Below are 18,076 nucleotides of genomic sequence, written 5' to 3'. Positions count from 1 at the left end.
TATATACGGAGCGACTTTAATAAGGCAGGCAGGTATACAATCAGCTCAGAACATTTGGAAGAATCATTTACGTTTGTATCCTCAAAGAGTGATAATGAACCATCCAAAGAACCTTTTACTCCCATTACTACCCTCTGAAGAGAGGAAGATTTCAAGTTATGAATCATAGCCTGATTGTTTCACCAAGCCAATCTGAGCCAGCCCTCCTTTCACACCTGCCCAGGCCCCTTAAGACTTTGCTCGGTGCACCCCAAATCATTCTCCTCCATCTTGTGAGCTGAAGCCCACCTGTGCTTCCGATTGCAGTGAGTAGAGTCCAGGAAGTGGTAAGGAGGCAGACTAGTGCTGTCTCTTCCCTACAAAACGAGTTCCCTACCTGTGAGTGCATCATCTTTTCTTTTTAACCACTTGGAAGCTCATCATATTCTGCTGCTGCGCTGGGATTTACAAAAACCCATTATTCATGACGAGCTGGGCTCGTCATGAGCGTGCTGGGAGGCTACTGCATGACGAGCCCAGCTCGTCATGAGCGTCGAAGGGGTTAAAATGTCTTTAACTGTCTTTGCCTGTGGCTGTTACAGTTCATAATTGTAGTTTTAACCTGCCCGCTATTGCATAATTTGTCACCTGTTTTGTGTTTAAACTTGTGGTTTTTCCTGCCCTTGATTGCTTCCATTTAACCTGTTGAATTGTGGGATTTGCAGTCCAAACTCTGTAGTCTTTCCCCCCTCATTCCCAGTGACTACCAGTTTTTCCCTCCAAATTTCTCCTTTGCTCTGTGCTAAGACCTGTATGTTAAGCAGTGCACCCCCAGCCACCATTTTGTGTTAACAAGTCAGTGAAACCAAGCAGCAAGCAGGGTGCTCTGAGACAGCAATAATCTGCTGTGTGCTGTTTAAACTGTATTTAATAGGGACTGTGCACTTCGTTTTTTGGCCAGGAGAGGGAGTAAAGTTTTATTCAAACATTGTTGTTACAGGATACATTTGTTAGGCCCTTGCCTGCAGAAGTCCAAAGTGTGTATTGAACCTGTCTGTCTCCTAGGAGATTTCTGAATAGAGCATCAGCCTCCAACTCCCTGGCCAGCAAACCTTGTCTGTGGTAGCTGGAACCTTATATAGTCTTTATATAGTCTGCTATTGTTTGGTACATGTACACTGATTGGTGGTTGTATCTGGTGTTTCTATTGGATTAGGGTTAGTGTACTCATTGGGTGGGATTTGAGGGTTCTGATTTGTTCTGGGTCTGTGATTCAATCAATGTAGTGTTGGGACTAGGGCTAGGTTAGGATTTCTATTGGATGTAGGGAATAGGGTTTCCTGTGCCATTGGTTGCTTGGACTTGGGTTAGGACTACTGGTAGAGCTAGAGCCTCTATTGGACATAGAGATCAGGTTTTTTTTTAAAGCTGACTGGTAGCTTGGACTAGGGCTAAGATTGGCTGTAAGGTCCTGGTCTCCTACTGGTTCCAGATTTTAGGGGTAGTGTTGTGATTGTATAGTGTTAGGGCTAGGGTTACCATTGGCTGAAGGGGTCACCTGATTACTAGGGCAATTAAAGGCCAGGCTTACGGCGTCTCACCTAAGGGCGGAGAGGACAAGGGCAGTTGCCTGTTTGAGCCTGTTAAGGGTGGAGAGGACAAGGGCAGTTGCTTGTTTGGGCCTGTTTGAGTCTGGTCGGGACCAGGGCCAGAAATGCTGCCCATGTTCCCATTCAGTAATACCCACCCACAATTTATTTTCACTATAGATATGTACTTATCTTTGTGTATTGCTTTGTATAAACATGTAGAATAATTATGCTGTTAACAAAAAAAAAATCTTTGGTCTACATGTACTTGCTTCCATTGTGCATCTATGTACCTCCATGTACTTGGATCTGTGTGTCTGTTACTTTTATCCTGACAAAGCATATCAAATGCACTACCCTATTTCTTATCCTGTACCTCTATCAATATCTTTAATCGACATATACTTACCTCCTTTATGCATCTATATCATTTCAATGTACTTATGGATCTATATATTTATCACTTTCTTCTAACTTGGAATTTGTTTTGTTATATATATATAGGTCTTCTATAGCGCGCGGCTACTCCGAAGAGTGTCCCGGCGCTTTGTACTATATGACCTAAGGAAAGAAACAGACAAACATAACAAGAAAAATAGAAACAGGGAGAATAAAAGCAGGCAGGCACAGTACTGAGTAGGGTAAAAAGTCTCTAACCTGTAAAGAGCCAAGTCTTTAAACCCTTCCTAAACGCAAGTAAATTAGGCGTGGAGCGCAGGAAGGGGGTTCCACATCTGAGGAGCCAGCAGCCTAAAAGAACGTCCTCCGGTACGAGCTTTTTTTACTCGGGGGACTATGGCCAAAAATAGGGACTCCGATCTCAAGGATCGTGCCGGATGGTAGAAAGCCAGCCTCCTTTGCAAGTATTGAGCTCCCATGGCATGCAGAGCCTTATGGGCTAGCGTCATAGCCTTGAATATAATCCGTTTCCGGATGGGGAGCCAATGTAAGGCTTGCAATAGGCTGGAGGCGCTGTCTCGCCTATGAAGGCCAAAAATGGCTCGAGCGGCAGCATTCTGGGTCACCTGTAGACGTTGTACAAGGTACTCCGGAAGGCCGAGGTATAAGATGTTAGCATAATCCAATCTGGATCCAATGAGGGCCTGAACAGTTGTTCTCCTATGTTCCTCCGAAAGTAACGGGAAAAACTTCCGGAGCATCCTAAGAATGCCAAAACAAGTCCCTGTAAGAGTCATTACCTGGGATTTGAGCGTCAGTCCATTATCAATTTTAATTCCCAGATTCTTGGCTGACTGGGAAGAATGAACTGGCGGGAACATATCAGCAGGCCACCACCCATGCCAATCCGGATCAAATGAGCTTCCGTAAAAAGTATCTCCGATTTGTCTGAGTTGCACTTGAGGCTGTTTAGCTGGAACCAATTAAAAACAGCCCCAAGGCACTCACGGATACACTCTCCATCGAATTCTTCACCCTTCCGGCAGGAAAAGAGAAGCTGGGTGTCATCGGCGTAGGATACGATCTGGGCCCCGTAGGACTCCACCAATGTCGCCAAAGGGGTCATAAAGATGTTAAATAGAGTTGGGCTCAGCACAGAGCCCTGAGGAACTCCGACTCCCAGAGGCGACATCTCGGCAGATCCTGGGGGGACCCAGACCGTTTGACGGCGGTTGGTTAGAAAGGAACAAAACCAGTTGAGCACCGTCCCCCTCAGACCGATCTCATAGAGTCTTAGAAGGAGATCCTCGTGGGGGACGGTGTCAAAAGCCGCCGACAAGTCCAACATGACCAACATCACCCTACCTCCAACATCCAGTGTCTCCTTAACGACCTCCGACACCTCCAATAACGCTGTTTCTGTGCTTAGATAGGGGCGGAAGCCTGATTGTGAGGGATGTAATAACTCATGGGACTCCAAGAAATTGGAGAGCACACCATGTACATGTTTCTCCAAAATTTTCGTAAATGCCGGAAGGAGCGAGATGGGCCTATAATTGGCAGGGACTTCTGGAGCAAGGCTCGGTTTTTTAAGGAGAGGAATGACAATGGCCTGCTTCCAGGACTGCGGGATAAACCCCTGACTAAGGGAAAGATTCAGGACGGGGTTGACTAAAGGGTTAACAGTAGTTGCCATTTTTGCTAGGAATTTAGCCGGACAAGGGTCACGTGGCGATCCAGATTTAAGATTCGACATCATTGTTAGTGACGAAGACATCGTTAGTGGCGGAAAAACCGCCAACACAGGGCCAGGGGGGAATGAGTGGACTGGTCCGTCCGGAAAGTTCATAGAATCGACCGTCGGCCTACTGGGAAAAGAATCCTGTATCAGCCTAATTTTTGTAGTGAAAAAATTGGCTATAGTGGCCGCACAGGTCTCGGACGGAGCTTCCTGAACCGAGTTGGAGTGCGAGGTTGTGAATTCCCTAACAATCGAGAAGATCTCCTTACAGGAGTTAGCAGCTTCCTCGATTCTCCTAGCGAAGTAGCATTTTTTTCCCTGCAATACTAGACGATGGTGAGATTTGATCATAGATTTATAGGTCAGCCTCGCCTTGGTGTCATACTGAGCCCTCCACATCCGTTCGGCAGCTTTACACTGCCTACGGGACTGCGCCAGCACTTCAGTGAACCATGGTGCCGAAACCCGTTTCACGGTAGTTCGAGGGGGGAGCAGAGGGGCAAGCTCATTCAACCTATCTATAAGCCAGGTCTGCAAGATGTCTAGGTCATTGTCCAGGTCACCGGTGTAAGAGACGGGATGGATCTGGAGGGCCTGGGCTAACAACTCCGGGGTCACTCGATGATATGCCCTAAAGGCACATCCCTGCTGTCTCAAGGCATTAGCTGCTGGTTTCTTGGTGCCTAGTATTAAAAAATGGGCTAGTCGATGGTCGGACCTTAATACCGGCAGCAATGCCGTTACCTCAACCGAGAGAGTAGAGAAAATCTGATCTAATGTGTGGCCTTTATCATGGGTTGGTCCCGATAAATAGGGGGACAAACCCAGAGACGCCGTGATCTCATTCATCTTAATAGTTTCCGGATCAGAACAATCTTCCATATGGAAATTGAAATCTCCGGCAAGTACACAATGCTCTGCTCTCAAGGCTAATGTAGAGATTACAGACTGGAGTTCCTCAAAAAACGATCCTGTGGGTCCTGGAGGTCTATAGACTAAAAGCCCCTTGATGGATTGTTGGGGTGAGAGAGAGAGGGAGAAAGCAAGGGATTCGGCGCCCGTGATGGTCTCCGTGTGAATGACGGAACACGAATACATTTTTTTCACCACTAGGGCCACACCTCCCCCTCTGCCCTTCTCTCTGTCTTGCCTGAAGATATTATAGTCCGGGGGAATCGCAGATACGATGTCAGGGTGTGATGACTCATTCAACCATGTCTCAGTCAACATCAGACAGGCAGGTGTTTCAATGGTCAGGAGATAAAAGATCTCCTGAGCATGTCTGTGGACTGATCTAGTATTCAGGAGCATGCAAAGATGTTTAACATTGTGCTCCTACTTACTAGATATGAGGGGGGAGACATTTGTGGGATGCCAGTTACAACCCGGACATCTACGCTTGCCTTTATAGCGGCCGGGGAAAACCGCATGACAGAGGTCAGCAGGATTATTAAAAGAACGAAGCTCCTGGGACGAATAGGATAGCATGGTGACAAAAATAGAGTGTATAAGGAAGATAGCAGTCTACCACGCCAAGCGCCTCCAGGACGCTGACGGGCGCAGACGGGCAGGACTCTGGCGCGACTCCGGCGCAGGTCCGGCGCGTCCGCAGTACGTGTCCGCTGCGCGGAGATGTGGACGTTCTTCTTATAGCGCTGCTAGACCGCGAGAACGTCGTGGCCCACTCCCAATATGGCCGCCACGTCCAGATCCCAGCCTTCGGCGTCAATACTCGGCCGAGGGCGGTCCGTGGGTAGGGGAGGGGGAGAGTGACAGCGAAGCGCTAAGAAGCGCTGCAACAATCTCGAGTCCCTACTTCTGCAGCGCCTATGACACAAGCGCGAGTAAAAGCATACAATTTAAAAGGATCTCAGGCGCTTATTAATCAAGCACAAGAGTCAGCAGAGTCTGCAGCGCCTATAACACAGGCGCGAGTAAAAGCATACAATTTAAAAGGATCTCAGGCGCTTATAAATCAAGCACAAGAGTCAACAGAGTACAAATTCATACACAATTTTTAAAGTAGGGGAAAGAAGAGGGCGAGACCTCCCGGCTTCCGCCTCAGGAGGGAAAAGGTCACAAGATGTTAGTCTAATTTCCAGTGCACTACCCTATTTCTCAGCTTATACTTCTCTCAATATGTCTTCTAGCCCAAATTTCTGACTCATCTCAAACTACTTTCTACCACTGTTTCCAGTGCACTACCCTATCTCTCACCCTATACATCTATCAGTATATCCTCTACATCCACTCACTCATTTATCCCAAACCCCATACCACTACTATGATCCCCCAAATAACCCTTTCTAGACTCTCTCCTACTCTAACCCTCAGTGCATCATCTGACACCTCTTTTACTAAACTGATGCTCCAAAACAAGTCTCTCTAAACTCTTCCCTATGACTTCCCATGCAAAAGCCTCCTCCTACTGCTATGACCTAAAAAGAAATAATTAAAAAGTCCTTCACTCTTCTATGCCTCCACTATCCTTTTCAATCAAAATAACAGACTAACATGTTCACTTCTCAAATTCCATATTGCACTATACTAACCACTAATCCTTTATGGGTTCCAGAGTGGCGTGCTACTCGCCAATTAAGCGTTTCAACACCCCATCAGGGTCACAAGCGCTATATAAATGCAAACTTTTTTTCCCTTTTCTACCCCTCCCCAACCCTTCTCAATCCAAATGACTGACTAACATATCCACCACTCAAATTAATTTCATGTTTACACCATACTTCTTCAACATTAATACTTATGGGTTCCAAAGTAGCGTGCTACTCGCCAAAAAAGCGCTTCAAAACCCCATCAGGGGTAGCAAGCACTATATAAATACAAACCGCTTTCCCTCCTCTATCCCGCCACCTACCCTTCTCTATCCAAATAACTAAATAACATATCCACCACTCAAATTACTTCCTATTTCACTATACTAATTTGCAACACTAATACTTTATGGGTTCCGGAGTAGCGTGCTACTTGCCAGAAAAGCGCTTCAACAACCATCAGGGGTAACCGGTGCTATTTGAATGCAAACCTTTCTTCCCCTTCTATCCCTCCGCTATTCTTCTCACTCCAAATAACTGACTAATATCCAACACTCAAATTACTTTCATATTTCACCATACTAATTCACCACTAATCCTTTATGGGTTTTCTGGAGCCGTGTGGTTCAACACCCCATCAGGGGTAACAAGCGCTATATTAATACAAACTTTTTTCCTGTTCTTTCCTTCTGCTATCCTTCTGAATCCAAATAACTGACTAACCTATCCCCCACTTAAAATGTACTTGCATGTCTCAGTATACTAATTCCACACTAATCCTCTATGGGTCGCGGAGTAGCGTGCTACTCACCGAAAAAAGCGATTTGACGCCTCGTCAGGGGTAGTAAGCGCTATACAAATGCAAGATTTTTTTAGATTCCTGTTCGCAAGAGAGGAGAAAACATTTGGTAAAGTTCGTTTCTTAGAAATGGAAATAATCCATGAAGTCATTTTAGAAATGGTTAAAGGTATCGATGATACAAAATGCTCACTGCTGGAAGTTTGATAGGTGATCGTTCTATTCCGCAGTTCTTTTGAACACAGGGACATATCCACTTATAATTGTAATCCAAACGTGCTCAAGTAGCACAACCAGCAGAAGCTTGCCAACACAACCCGCCCTGGAAACAAACTGAAGATACCGGGTTTGTTGCAGTGGGCCAAGTTCCCTCAAGAGAGTCTAAAAAAAGAATGGATGATGAGAACTATTCTGGCTTTAAAAATTAAATAAATATTCATAAATCATTAGGAGGAGAAAAGATTACGGGCCAAAAAGAGACCAAATAGCCAGATAGCCAACAAACAGCAAGCTCCACTACAGAAACAAGCTGCACCGATCGAACACCAGTTGCCTCCGCTCACTGCTGAGAGCCGCCGGCACCTAGTGCTCAACCGCTGGGTGGTGCAGGATATGGGATTGTCTGACCTTAGCTGCCATCAGCAACCACTGCCACAAGCCGTCAGAAGCTTCAGGCAGGTACAGGTACTGCAGAAGCACACCACATATTGAACACAGTCGCAAACATCTGCAACTGCTATGGGTGTGGGTACTGCAGCAGCACATCACGGTATTGAACACAGCCGCTGCCGTCTGCAACCTGCTGTGGCTGCAATGTGGACCAGAGGGGTCCAAGTGATCCCCTCCCCACCCCCAGTTTTCAGGGGTACTGGGGGGTTTAAAACTCCTATCCCCTCCTGCCCCCGTTAGACCTCTCTGTGGCCTCCTTGCGCCTCGAACAAGCTCATCCTACGCCAGTCAATGCAGCCCATGGCTGTGTGCTCGATCAGCAAGTAACAATGTACACGCTCTATTGCGTGGTCGAACTCACAATGTTGGCACAGGCAATGGAAAATGCAACCAGGGAAAAGGAGCAGCAATTCAAGCCACCATCCATGCTTCTCTTCAGAGAAACCCTACACATCCCAATCCTATGAGTGGGCTTAAAGGCCTCCATGGCTGCGGTGCAGTATCTACAAGCAGGGGCACTAACAACATGGCTCCTGCCAAAAACTCTGTGATTTATCTAGTGCACTCTCAGCTTCCTTTTGGGAGAGGAGGGCAGAGGGGGCAAGGTGTTTGGTATCAATCTGGGACTGCACCTCCAAGTGGGGATCGGGCATCCAGGGTGGCACACAGCTATGGTGTCCCCAGATAACCTTTTTAAACGGATATCCATGCTGTTCATATGGTACAGGTGCATGGACAATGCCTTTCCTTATTTTCATGAGGGCCACACCCACTTGGAAATAAGGTATGCTGCTTTCACACCCGCAGCCACTAAATGTGCCACCATGTGTTAGTTAGTACATAAGGGACTAACAGCCATCTATGTAAAATGTTTTTCCTGATTCTGAGAACTTACCTGCTCACTTATACTGAATGCCCTAGACAAGTCAAAAATCTAAATCCAGTATTTGTAAAGTGCGAACAATTACCCAAAGGTGCCAAGGCGCTGGGGGCCGTCAGGAAGAGTAAGCAAGCTATTGCCCAGAGTCACATGGTGCTGGGATGACCTATCGCCGGCGATCGAACTGTGAGCCCCCATGTTCAGGCGTCAGCTGCCCTGTCCGCTGTGCCACACCTCTTCTCAACAAAATGATTTGGTTAGAGGGCGGGGGTTGGGGGTTTAGATGGGGTGTTGCAGGTTGTTGCGCAGGAGTTTGGAGGATGATGGCAATATAGCATGCTCGGGGAAGCATTGGGGCGGTGCTGGACTGGACATTGCCGGTGCACTCTGCCTCAGGTGGTTTTACTGGGTGTGTTTCTGAACTGAGCCTAGTCTTCTTGCACCCATTAAACATGGGTGCGTAAACATCAGTCCATTCAGTACTTGCTGGAGCAGTATTCCTCCCCACTCCTCCAAAGGATACCATTTTGGACAACTCGTAAACTGGTCCTGCCTGCCTTATAATAAGGCTCAGCCATCAATCCCTTTAGGTTTTGCCTGCACAGCACTTGCGTTGTGCTTGAGAAATCTATTGTTTTCAATATAAACTTAACAGGGACTTACATCCCACCTCCTCTCTTTCCTGGCTTCTCATTGTTTCCTGAGTGTGCCACTTATCTTTCCTCTATTTCTATTGGCTGTAGCATATTTTATTGAATTTACCAATGTTTGTTCCTCATCTGCTTCTCTTATCAGTTTCCCACCACCGAAATACCGTTAACATCCGCTTTAGTGGAACTATATTTCCATAAAGTTTTACCTTTTACTCTTGCAGCATATGTATATAACAATTTATCACCCAGAGAGTTTAAGTGATTTGCATAGAATCACAGGATGTTACCGGGCGCCCCAGTAACTTGTACCGGGATCTCCAGCGCTGGAGTCAGCAGCTCTGGAAGCTGCGCCACATCCTCTTCTCTCCCGTGTTATCTCTCAGGGAGCTCTTTCCTTCTCCCGGACGTTGATTGATGAAAACAGCTCTTTATTAATGACATAGGCGAAACCGATGCATTACCAATGCTAGTTTTACGTCTGATGTTAAACTTCAGTTCCCTGTGACCCAGTCTAGCTCTAGTTCTGTCACTTTTTCTTGTGAGGACAATCGGAATTATGTGGCAAAGGAGGTTGAATTGTGGAGTAGGATTAACTAAAATATTTAGTTAGTGGTATATTAATAAGTAAAAGACTGTAACACATCATCTCATTGATTCTAGTTCATTCACATGCACCTCCCCACTGGCCATTCCATTTCAGATTCACGTTCATACTGTGCTTTCTTGCAGTCTGTTATTGCTGACAGTTTACCACCACCATTTCTCCTATTTCACATGGTGTCCTCTCTTTCTCTGTACCCAACCCTTCCTCAGCACTTTGAATCAACCCTTTAGCAGCTTTCGTCATATAGCATATTGTCCATGTGACTTTCAACCAGGGCCCCATCTTGCATCCTACTTCCTTCTGTGCTGTTCCCTTCATTTCTCTAAATAACCACCTCAACCCCCTTGCCTCACCTTTGCTGTGAACTAATCTCCCTCATGGTATGTCCACGCAACTTTCACCAAAATGTGTTCAGTTTTTACGTCTAGCTTGGCAGCACAGCTGAAGACTTGTTGTTACAATTTCTTTAACCCCTTCCATGCTCATGACGAGCTGGGCTCGTCATGAGGTAGCCTCCTCGCACGCTCATGACGAGCCCAGCTCGTCATGTAACATGCGCTTTACAAAATCTCAGCGTGCGAGCGGAATTCCGCCCGCACGCATGCGGTTAAAATATACAAAGAGTGGGTTTTGGCTTAGCTCAGATGAGTATTACTGCCTCACCTCATGTTACTGACTGTTTGGTGTATCATTCCGCCTCCTATGGATACATGCATTGCAATACCCGAGAGACTCTTTTACATCTTGAAGTACACTGAATCAACAAACATTACATTCTTTATCTCATAGATGCATTATATACATAAAGCAAATGATCTTTTGTTTTGCTCTCCAACAGTTTTTTTCATTGTTTAAACAGGACTCAAACTGCAGGCCTGACTTGTTGGCTTTTCCAATACTTTTTTTCTTTACACATACTTAAGTGGTAAATGCTGATACACTAGCAACTTGTCTCTAGTTTCAACTCATCTGCCTTCTACCAAGTATTCCAGTGTCTCTACACCTGCATATGACCGTGGTGCTACACCCATCTGCTCAGTTTGTGTCCTAAAATGGAGCATGGACCCTAACAGCAAGTTGCACACATAGGTCGCCTTTGTGTTTGGGCCTTTGCCAACTGCATCTGACCATGTCAATAGAGCCTTTCATAGTAAGCCAACATCTCATCCTTTCCCATTGTTTGCATATTCAGTATTAGACCGTCAGAGGTTTTGGGTGCTCTAATACGCTTCTGTGTGTTTTTTATGTGTTAACCAGGCCACAACGTGCCCCCATCTGTTCCCCTTCCATATACTGCCTGGCCGTCAATTCTTTATTGTTTAATAATCTGATGAATCTCACTCACACTATGTTCAGATCTTACTTTCAAGTGTGTCTCCGCAGTTTGTGCTCCTTGCACGGCTTCAGTATCCAGCTTCCTCATCTTCACTTCTAATTTGAGTAGTATTGAGTAGTTATGACCCCATGTATAGTTGTTATGCGCCTGCCCTGTATGAACACCTTAAAAGCTTCCTATTCTAGCAATGTGTTGCTAGTCAAGTCAGTACTGTCCAGAATATATTGTTGCATGTGATAATTAAGACAGAGTCTCATAATGAGGCTGCCTGCACCCTCCATGAGGATGCAGGTTATGTGCATGAGTGGGGGACAGTGATCTGGGAGTTTTCGTGCCAGGTATTCAGCATAAGGTGCCTGTCTTTCTGTCTGCTTGAACTGCACGTTTATGCCCAGTATAGAATGCAGGGCGAGCATTGCATAGGAGATGTATACGAGTATTCTGCTGCAGCAGCGACAGTGTGCAACGTGTGTTAGTTAACTTCCAAAGACTAAGCCATCTTGGGCAAGCCTCTGATATTTTGGCAATCAAAGTGTCAGGCAGAGGGGGTCCAGACCTGTTTTTCAGTGTCCTGTACACTATTAAAATCACCTCCCCATTTGTCAGAGTTTGAATGAATGGAAGTGTGTGATTTTGCAACAAGTCAGAGAAGATGATGCAATATTGGGAGCGTACACATAATTTATCAAACGTTGTCTGACATTAAACAAATTATCAATCTTCACAGATCATCCTTCTGTCTGTTTTTGACTAGATGAGCCACATAAAATGCTCAATGTCTTATCCAACGCTTCTCTAAATATGTGGTATAGAAGAGTTGACTTTTCTATTTCTTTGGAGCCCTCTGCTTGGATAGATGTGTTTACCTACACCACGTCTATGTAGGTAAGCCTGTATTTCATCCTCTTCCTGTGATTACACATTTCCTTTACATTCCAAGTTCAGAATTGGTTTGTGCTAGCATTAGGCATGTGTGATAACCTTAATCTGATGCTTGAGTAATAGCCACATTGCTGAGAATTCTTCTATGGTCTTTTGAGCTGCAGGCAGTAATTTTATACTACACTCTACAAATACCTCCTCTCCTAACCCCATCGCACCAGACCGAAGTTCAAAACTACCATCACTTACAAAAGCTTGACATTTCCTAACAGACACCCATGGACCTCTCTGGAGACCTTGAGGGCTTGTTTTGGTTTGGGGATGATAACCTCGTTGTTGGAAAAGCTATCTTTGCCATCAGAAGTGCTGCTGCTTGCAGGAAGCCCTGATTCTGCATGTTTCTGACTGATGTTAGAATCAGATTTCACAGTCTTGGCATCAGGAGTGTCAATCTTTGGAAGCTGAAATTATTATAGGATATCTTGGATGGTGCAGTCAGGGAGATCATAAGCTCAATGTTTCTTATTTTAAAAACTTTTTGATTATGTATAGAGAATGGACCTATCTGCAAGGGCAGTGGAGTACTTTACAGATAAAAGTTGGTAATTCAGTTAACAAGTAACTGTAAAAATGGGATTTGGATAGAGGAGAGGGAACCTAGAATTAGAACAGAGACTGTTCAGTCAATTCGAAGATACAGAAAACTAGGCTGGAAAATGTGTTTTGGACAGCTACGTTTTGGTTCCTTTCTGAACTAAAGGAGTTACAGGTTCATTCTGAGTGTGTCAGGAATAGAGTTCCAAAGTCTAGAAGCCAGGCAAGAGAATGTTTGATTTTCTGATATCATGGCTGTGACCTATGGAGGGAGATTGGAATCTCTCTTATCCATGTACATTGCAGGAACAGCCAAAGTGCAATAATCCCTAGGGACTCTAAGATTAATCGTCTTTGACCGAATAAGATCCGCCACCTTTTTTGTTTGGTCAGTGTTAGATTGTTACATGGACTACCTGTGGCTTTTTCTCAGTCTCCAGGCTGCGTTGCCTATTCCACTGTGGTTGGTTTTGTAAAAATAAAGCTTCAAACATAGGTAATCTCAATTTGACAGAGTGTTTAATGTAAAATATCAGGAAACAAAGGAAAAATGTAATAGACAAATTTAATTTTAACTGAGCGGACTCACACTAGGAAATGGTTATTTTGATAGATCCTCCTAACCACAGCTTCCTCTCCTTGTGAATAGCCCCAGGCACCATACTGGTTCTGAAGCATTTTCTCAGCAATTCCCTCGCTTGTCGGTAGGTGGTATTAAGTGGGTTTGTGTTGAGTTCACCCTACCCCGGAATGGATGTCAAGGCACACACGCTGTTTCAGTGAATTTCTTTCTGCATCTTACGACACTGATCCAGAGTTTGCTCCCTTGAATTCTGTCAGGCCAGACCGACTGTTTCACACAATTATTTCCAGTGTGTAAGGGACACGCCCTCTCCGAAAATGACAGGTTTTAAGCCGTGCAAGGATTAACACAAATAAATGTCAGTGATGGATCCCAACAAGCTCTATATCTGGTGTCTTGGCTCCAAACATGAATCAACATCATGTGACAATCGGGAAAAGATGAATCCTAGCCCAATCGACACAGCAAATCTAAACTCTGCATAGCAGAATACCATCACAAAATGAAGAAGGCCTGGTCTGGGTCAACATCGAGGACACAGACGCTCTTGGGGCTGCTCTTGAGATCATTCATCTTCAAAGTAAAAATCTTAAGGTAACTCTAAGAAGTCAAAGAAACACATGAAGTTGAAGCACAGCTCACCTTTGTCCTGCCACTGACACACCAAGGAACCATGCGACAGCCCAGGTACCTTCAAGCTTCAAACTCTGTTTCCCTTCTCAGAACTGGCCCTGCTCTCATTCTAATGTGCCCGATGCACCCCGGCCATCAGCGACTGTCTGCAATTTCAAGGAGGCCATGTATGGAATATTTGATACCAGACCGGATCCCTCTGGAGCGTCTTTGGGGCTTAGGGATCTAAGGTGTTCTCCATTCGTTTATTGCCAATGGATTTGTCCCCAACACTCAGCCCAGTCTCAAAACCTGCCTCAGCTCCAGGCAGAGCGCAAAGCCCGATACCATTTAAGGCACCACAACTGAAGCCACAAACCTAGTTTCGATGCTGACACTGATGGCGCCAGAGTGGGACCCTGTAGTCCTTTCGGACACTCAGAGGGTTATTCACCATGGCCTCAACTGAGGCAGCAACCACCCAAACATCATGACCATTCTAATTGTGAGGCTTTACTGCACCAATACAAAATGCCTAATCCTGAAGATAAGTAAATCCATATCTACGAGAACCTTTTTTTGGGGGCCCACAGGATGCCAGTGGACTCTCCTAAAAAGGGGAACCCCCTCTGATTATTCAATTATAGGTCTGGGAGAAAAGGGGGACAACAAGAACCAAACAAACTCTCAAAACCTACCACCTGACATATATTTCTTTCTTTTAGGGCTACATCGGCTCCAATGCGTTAATAACATTCAATCTGAGACATGATGTATGCAGCAATTGTTACTTTATCAAAACATTTGTATTTTTTTTTAACACAATTTATTTCATTGTCTGTATCAAAAAGGTTAAAAGCCAAACATTATATTTATAATTCTTCAATTTTTCCTTTTTTTACATATGTGTTATTAATTTCATAGGTAGGCACATTTCTTAAACATTTTTACACAAAAAATAAGATTTTCTCTGTCGAACCCCTGTAACTCCACCACACACTCAAACTAACCTCTCGCATCCACACTCGTACTCGCTCGTACCATCCACACTATCAAACCCACCCAAGAACACATACAAATGATGGCCATACAAGGAACAAAGATGTTTAAGGACTTGATACATCCACTGTCTATAGCCTCCATTCGCCCACATTGGGTACGGCTACAGAGTAACCTTCCTTCTTTGCCACAGTTATACGGAAGGCAGCAGAGGTACCAGACCTCACCCTACCAACTACAGAAGTAAAGACCAATGTCCTTAGAGAGGGCCTTCACCCTGGATAGACATCTTTCGAGTCTCTTCTGCCTTTTAATGAAGCTCTGACATATACACTGATGGGCGCCAGGGCATAGGCAGGATCTTTCCCCCTGTTAATAGACGGATTGAAAGGTGAATTAGGCCTGCTCCTGTCGACCCTGCTTTCCTCCTCCAACACTCTGTTCCAAAGAGCATTATGATGCAGGCCTTTACAAGTAGGTTAAACTCAATTTCATTTCCGACCACGCTGCCAGACAGTTAAAATACATGGAGGCATTTGAATAATAGATGTTCTTCTTGAACAGCCTTGCCCTCATATCAGTAAACACCAGTTGCCTCTTGAGGAGATACTTGTATACATTATGGGACATGGTGCTTTACAACGTGACAACCGCCCAAGATCATACAAGGCCCAATGTCCAACACCTTATTCAGGATGGTCCCGATGCAGCGAAGTACTCCATCCAATTGGGCCTGGGCACTACAGGCTGCATAGAAGGGGCAGTCTGGACCAGCATGGTGCGGTGGCACCATGCTTGGATTTGCTCCACAGGCTTTTTGAGCAACAGCCAACAGTCTCTTATGGCCATTCCTTCGATGGGACTTGTCTCTTTGTAGACAAGGCTGACTCAACCATGGAGCACTTTAAAGAGAGCAATGCGACCGCGCATACAGCAGTTTCCCCACAGTTTCACCCTTTTCGAGGCTTCAGAAGGAGGTTCCAACAGAGGCAGCATCACACCTCGCATCAGCAGCCTTGGGCCTCTCAAGACTGAGGCCGAAAATCCGGCCATCAGCTTCCAGGCCCTTAGGGGCCTCCCTCCGCAAACACCGCAAAACCACGTTAATTTTCCCTCAGTGGCACACAATCACCCGCTACGAGGTTGCATCGCCTTTTACCTCCCCCTGTGGTGGAGTATCACATGTGACCAGTGGGTGACCCAGTTTGCCGGCATTTGTATTCCTTTCCCTTTTGACCGACCCTCCACCCACTCCAGACATAACTCCTACTACACCACAATGCCTTCCGGAGGACCATTTATCCATTCTCCAAAGTGGAGTGAAAGCTCTCTAGGCCAAGGGAGCTACAGAGAGGGTGCTGGCATCAGGAATCAGAACTGGATGCACTTCCTGTTCTTTTCTGGTGCCGAAAAAGGACAGAGGTCTCTGCCGTATCCTCTGAATCTCTTCTTCCAGAAGAAAAAGATCAAAATGCTGACCCTGGTTCAAGTTTTGTTTGTTCTAGATCCAGGAGACTGAATAGTGGCGTTGGACCTGCAGGACCCCAATTTCCATATCCCTGTCCTGCAGTCCCACAGACGCTCCTGCAGTTTCTGGTAGACCACAAGCACTCCTAGTTGTCTGTTCTCCCCTTCGACCTTACCAGTATGCCTTGGATGTTCCGGAAAGGGATGTTGGTGGTCGCTGCCCATCCGCGTAGGTTGGAAATACCAGTCTTCTTGTACCTCTGACTGGCTGCTCTTGGTGGGCTTGCCTCCTACAGTCTTCAACCACCTTCAGACGACGGCCAGCCTGTTGACATCATTAGGTCTTTTCATCAACATGCCAAAGTCACACCTGATTCCTTCACAACAGCTTGCCCTCACTGGAGCCATTCTGGACACAGCTTTTTTGAGGCATTCCTCCACCTCAACGAGACCAGGTCATTCAAGCTAGTTTCAACCCTTGACCTGAGTCTCAATTCGAGCACTCGGAGACTCCATGGCCTTCTGGCCTCCTGCTGGTGGACCACGCCATGTGGAACATGTGGGCTCTATAGTGGGACCTGAAGTCTCAGTAGGCTCAGCACCAAGGGAACCTTTCAGATTCCATCCTAATGCCAGACCACTTCCGATTCCATCCAAATGCTAGACCACTTTTGAACCGGTGACATATCCATCTCTCTGTGTCTCCCCCAGAGGCGATGATTGTGACGGATATTTTGTTGCTGCTTTGGGGAGATCACCTCAGAAAGGTGGAGATCAGAGGACTCATGTCTTCTTTGGAAGCCTGTCTCCACATCAGTTTGCTGGAGTTGCGGGTGATTAGCTTGTCATCAAGGGTGGAAATGGATCCAGCTTCTCCACAGACAACATCACTGCCATGTGGTACTTCAACAAACAGGGTGTAGTGGGGATGTGCATCCTGTGCCAGGAAGCCCTGTGCCTCTAGAAGTGGTTGAAAAGGAAGGGCACCTCCCTGATCGTACAGAACCTGGCAGGATCTTTAAATGTCAGGGCAGACAAATTCAGAGGTGGCAGTGGGCATCTTCCAACAAACTGGAGAACCTTGCTTGATCGTTTCGCCACCACAAAGTATGTGCATTGTCCAAGCTTTTGCACGTCGAGTTCCCAACGCGGGTCTCTCTCGGAGATGTCTTTCACCACGCGTGGGGATCCCAACTCCTATGCGCTTTACTACCCTGTCCAGAGAGCTAAAAATGATCAGGAAGGATGGTCCCGAGTCATCCTAGTGTCTCCGGACTAGACAAGGAGATTGTGATATTCGGAACTTCTAGCAATGAGCAGCTGACCTCCGATCCGGCTGCCTCTTCAGAATGTCCATCTATTGCATCAGCAGGGCAGGGTCTTGCACATGAGCCTATACAACCTACACCTCCATACTTTAAGATTGAGCTGTGGCAGTTGATGGCCTTCGATCTTCCTGGCAAAGTAGTTGGTGTCATATTGGCAGCCAAGGTGTACCTCCACCAGAACTGTTTATGCTGGATGCTGGGAGAAGTTATCCTGCAGCATACAGCCTCTACAAGCACATTTAGATAATATACTGTTATTTCACCTTTCTTTTGCCCAGCCAGCCCTTACTGTGATCACAGTTAAATGTTACAGACCCACCCTTTCATCCTTTTAACGTATACCTGAGCACCCACCTGTTTTTAAATCACTACTTGTGAAGCGTTCCTTGAAAGAGCTGACTCATATGTTCCTG

The 18,076-nt window shown here is 45.9% G+C and overlaps 1 protein-coding gene across 1 annotated transcript in view; it reads left to right on the top strand.

Moving 5' to 3' along the window:
* GEN1 (GEN1 structure-specific endonuclease) overlaps positions 1 to 18,076 on the top strand; it is a 367,902-nt gene that overhangs the window by 217,739 nt on the left and 132,087 nt on the right. The gene's annotated exons all lie outside the window — the stretch shown is intronic.

The sequence above is a fragment of the Lissotriton helveticus genome, chromosome 6, assembly GCF_964261635.1.
Source record: "Lissotriton helveticus chromosome 6, aLisHel1.1, whole genome shotgun sequence".
NCBI classification, from domain to species: domain Eukaryota; kingdom Metazoa; phylum Chordata; class Amphibia; order Caudata; family Salamandridae; genus Lissotriton; species Lissotriton helveticus.
Note: the sequence above shows the minus strand (reverse complement) of the source record. Positions and strands in the feature narration are given on the sequence as shown.